This window comes from Colobus angolensis, unplaced genomic scaffold, assembly GCF_000951035.1.
Source record: "Colobus angolensis palliatus isolate OR3802 unplaced genomic scaffold, Cang.pa_1.0 Scaffold121, whole genome shotgun sequence".
Taxonomy (NCBI): domain Eukaryota; kingdom Metazoa; phylum Chordata; class Mammalia; order Primates; family Cercopithecidae; genus Colobus; species Colobus angolensis.
The window spans coordinates 1,364,699-1,369,782 of NW_012113253.1; the positions used below are offsets into that span (position 1 = coordinate 1,364,699).

General features: G+C 35.1%; 1 protein-coding gene across 1 annotated transcript in view; it reads right to left on the minus strand.

The window, feature by feature from the left end:
- The window catches only part of OXR1 (oxidation resistance 1), a 316,857-nt gene that overhangs the window by 281,730 nt on the left and 30,043 nt on the right, over positions 1 to 5,084 (minus strand). The gene's annotated exons all lie outside the window — the stretch shown is intronic.

Sequence of the window (5,084 nt, forward strand, 5' to 3'; positions counted from 1 at the left end):
CCGGCACTCCCTAGTGAGATGACCCCAGTACCTCAGTTGAAAATGCAGAAATCACCGGTCTTCTGTGTTGCTCGTGCTGGGAGTTGGAGACTGGAGCTGTTCCTATTCGGCCATCTTGCTCCACCCCAAGCTGTTGAAACTCTTTAACATGATTTTCTAAAAGCTTATTTGTTCAAATTTAACATGCAGAATTAAGTAGGTAGCAGAAAACCATGTTATATAGCTTCATGGTAGAGCCTTCCCATTCAATATCCAGTCTGTAACATTAAGGGTCTTATGTGTCACAAAGGCCCAACTATTCAAGATTCTAATATCTGAGTATGTTTTACTAAAGCACTTGCCTGTCTTATGATCAGTACAACATAAATTTTTCAAAGAAATGAGAGGCTACTGTTATTCACCTCATCATTCTTGCTTAGTTGTAGCTATGGTCTGGTTTTCTTTCTTTACTCGGTAAACCATATGCTGTCCTAACTGTGCTGGGGATAGTTATGTAGGAGTCAGAGTTACCAATTTATTTTGACTCAGTGACCTGAAGCAAAGAAGCTTTTATACGATAACTGTCACCTTAATTCATTTGAGAAGTATTCAATCATTCTCTTCCTTGGATTCATATGGCATTTTATTGGTCTAAAGAGTTTTTCATGCACATTAAATAATTTGATCCACACAACCTTTTGTGAGATAGGCAAGGCAGGTATTTTTTATTTCTATGAGGAATTTAAGGCTCGGAAATCTTACATGACTGTGTAAGTTTACATTGCTGGTGATTGGTGGAGGGGGGATGCATAAAGCCAGATACCTCCCCCAGTGTTGGAGCACATTTTGCTATGCTACAAAATAAGGGCTTACTAAGGGCTCACAGCAAATCCTTTCCTGAGGGCTCACAGTAAACCCTTATCGTGTAGCATTATCTAGTTCATCAAACCATATGGAAACACATGAAAGAATGAAGCAAAGTTATCACTCAAGTGGTCTGAAATACTTCTATAGTTTAACACTCAGTATCCGGTCAGCCAATCAAAGTATATTAGTAGTACAAAGGAAATAGCATTTTAAGGAAAAAAAGGAGAATTATCATACACATAGCAGTTAATACTTTTCCATAAGTAAAGTTAAAGACTAAAGTAAAACCTTCTCACACAAGGCCTTTACACTGAAATGAGAAAAAAATGCAGAGAATGAAATAGCTGTAATAGGTTTGAATTTTAGAAACAAGATAATTGGACAAATATCACAATGCAGAAAAACAAGAGATCAGAGCTGGGTCTGCATATTGGTGTGTGGCATTAACAAAGTCAGTTGATCTTTCAAGGTTTTTCCTCTTTTCCATCACCTTTCCATCTTCCCAATTATTTATCACATATAGCTTGAGGATTAGTGAAAAAATAATCAGTTATTCTGGAACCACTGCGGGGAGGATCCCAGAAATTTGAGGCATTGCTACCATAGTTGTTAAAAACATAGAGAAATCAGGGAGTTGCAAAATTCTTGTAATATACTGACTATCACAACTCCTACAGCTCCTGCCTACATAACTAACCAACTTCACAACTGAAAACATTGCACTGTAAATATGCCAGAACTATTTACATTCCAGTAAACTCTCTTATGTTTGTTCTTTAAATCAAAGTAAAAACTCTATTATCTTTTGGTGAGTAAATTTAAAAGTCCAAATCTTTATGTTCCCAAGTGTTGCTTCCAATTTAGGAATAACTATGAACTGCCAAACAAAAAAACAGATGTGAATATTGATTACATTTATAGCAACTAAGTCATGTTATCAAATTCTGGATCTTTATGAAAATGCTAGTTTATGTAAATCCTATGTCAATTAATTGTCTGTCTCTAAATAGTAAAAGTAAAGACCTCAAATTGTATTCCTCTGCGCTTGTGCAAAGAAGGTAATGCCATGGCTGCTGTGGATGGTCAGGCAGACTGTGTACTGCACAATACCAGGGGGATTGGGGTGGGGAGCAACGATGCAATAGCACTCTCTGGAATTATACAATGCAACAGTGAAGTGAATTTAGTGGAAGTAATTATTTCCTATTAGCAGTAGAGAAAATCTGAAGTTATACTACAGAAGGCAATAAAGACTCATTAGGTTGATGAGACAGTGCATAGACTTATGTTAATGGGAATTGAATGAAAGAGTTTTACTTATGATTCCATTAGGTATCATAAAATGATGGCATGCATTAGGTTGGTACTAATTTCCAAAAGTGGTTTAAACAGGCACAATCCTAGAGAAACAGACAATACAAGACAGATACTAACACTATATTATTCTAAATATTTAGGCCAATATTTAGATCCAAAAAGCTAATTATTGCTGTTATAGTTTTTATGTTAATGTAATATTTAGTTAGGATGGAATTGTAAAAGTGATACAACCCATTGAAAAGTCACACTTTTTCTCCTCTGAGGAAGTCACACTGTTTCTCCTCTGGGTATTGAATTGCTACAGTATTCAATGGAGGATATCTATAAATTATCAAAAGTATAGGACTGGAAGAGAATTGGATAAGAAACAAACTATCATAGATTATTTAAATGTAGTTAAATTTAATTTCTTACTTTAGAACAAAGTACACACACAATTACATATACATATATACACATTGTCTAATTTTTCTTAGAAATCTATTCTAATTTTTAGATCTTGCATGCAGGAAAACCTTTTCTTACTGCTAAAGTTCATAATGGGTTTAAAATGAAAAACAAGCAGTAGGAAAAATTAAGTAATAGTACAAATTATTTTTTAGAATTAACCATATTTATTATGATAAATTTAATGATTACCTAAAAGGCACTGACATCTCACTCTAACTTACCCAACTGTCATCCTAAAATATTCTGTTTTTCTGGATTTAACTAAGTTCAGTGTTTATCTCTAAACAAAAAATTGTCTACCAGCCAAGCACTTCACTTCATCCTTTTTTATATAGGTACCCTCTTTGCCAAGAACTTCCTTACCTATTATTCTGACACAAAAGAATTCAACCATGAGATTTTTTTTTTATTGTCCTTCTATTCTGCTTTGCAAGTGTGAATTAAAATGCAATCTCTGTCAACTTCTGGTGATTTGAGATGGCCTAAAATACATGATACAATAAAAAGTAATCTACATTGACTCCAGTAATTTTGAATTCATGGCAATTTGGCTAGAATGTTTACCAGTTTATTTTTTTCAATATATTAAGGATAGTGTGCTTTGTGAAATAATGATATAAACACAAAAAGTTAAGGACTCCTTCAGTCACACTCAATCTTTGTAGAATGACCAGTTACACAAAATTCACACACTGATAATAAACTATTCTCAACTATTCACTTAACAAGGTCACTTAAGGACATTAGCACTAGTTAATAATTATTGTCAAGTTAAGGTCGGTGTCACCGATGATTTTAAATGTAGGGATAAATACTGTAACAATCATATGGAAGGCCTTTAAATTTACTTCCCATTTACTCCCTTTTATTCTGACAGCCATCCAGTCCCCAGGCAACATGAGAATCACAGATACACCTGCACATTACAGCTGGAAATGACAAACAGTAACAGCTAACATTTATCGAGCCCTAAGTTTCACATGAATTATCACATTTAATTCTTATAATGATCCTATTAGGTAGATGAAAACAATCACAATACTATCACCAATAATAATAAAATTACAGTATTAAAGCCAGGCACTACAGTTAACCTTCGAACAACATGGATTTGAACTGTGAGAATCCAGTTACATGTGAATTTTAAAAAATAAATGTATCTTAAAATATTTTTGAGATCTGTGATAATTTAAAAAAACTTGCAGGTGACTTTGTAACCTAGAAATATTGAAAAAAATAAAAAGGTTTGTCACAAATGTATAAAATATGTTTATTTATTTATTTATTTTTGAGCTGGAGTCTCACTCTGTCGCCCAGGCTGGAGTGCAGTGGCGCGATCTCGGCTCACTGCAACCTCCACCTCCCGGGTTCACGCCATTCTCCTGCCTCAGCCTCCCAAGTAGCTGGGACTACAGGTGCCCGCCACCACACCTGGCTAATTTTTTTGTATTTCTTTTAGTTGAGACAGGGTTATATCGTGTTCACCACAATGGTTTCGATCTCCTGACCTCGTGATCCGCCTGCCTCAGCCTCCCAAAGTGCTGGGACTACATGTGTGAGCCACCAAAATATGTTTAGATACTAGTCTATTTTATCATTTACTGCCATAAAATATATACCATCTATTATAAAAAGTTAAAATTTATCAAAACGTACACACTTGAAGACCCTACAAAGAGCCATTCAAAGTCTAGAAAAAAGTAAACAAACATAGGGATGCAGTATTCAATCATAACTGCATAAAATTAACAGTAATAAACAGTATGTACTGTACGATTATAATTTTGTACCCACCTCGTGTTGCTATTGTGGTGAGCTCAAATGTTGCAAGTATTGAGTATTGCCTTAAAACACCATGTGATGCTAATCTTCTCTGTGTCAGCAGTCTGTCTCTCCAGTAAATTACATATCACAGGGAAAAAGTGATTTCTCATGGTTCTAGTGCACTTTTCATCGTGTTTGGTGCAATACATAAACTGTGAATAACACCACAGGACCCATATAAAGTGTAAGTAGTGATGCTGAAGTGCTCCCAAGAAGCAGAGAAAAGTCATGACATTAGAAGGAAAAGTTTAACTGCTTGATATGTACTGTAGATTGAGGTCTGCAGCTGGGTTGCCCACCATTTCAGGATAAATGAATCCAGCATAGGGACCATTGTGAAAAGAGAAAAGAAAATTTGTGTAGTCATGGCTGCAGCTATGCCGGCAAACACAGAAATATTGCACTTTTTGCAAAATGCCTTTTAATCTCCATTGAAAATGAGGCTTTTATGTGGGCACAGTATTGCTATAAGAAATGCATAGCTACAGATTCCAATAGGATTCCAGAAAAAGAAAAGCCATTACATGACAAATTAAAGGAAAAGGAGGGTGAAGAATCTAAAGTTGGAGAACTGAGGTGCCGGGAAAGGACAGTTTGATAATTTTAGCAAGAGGTTTGAAGAACTGAAACAAATATACAAGAAA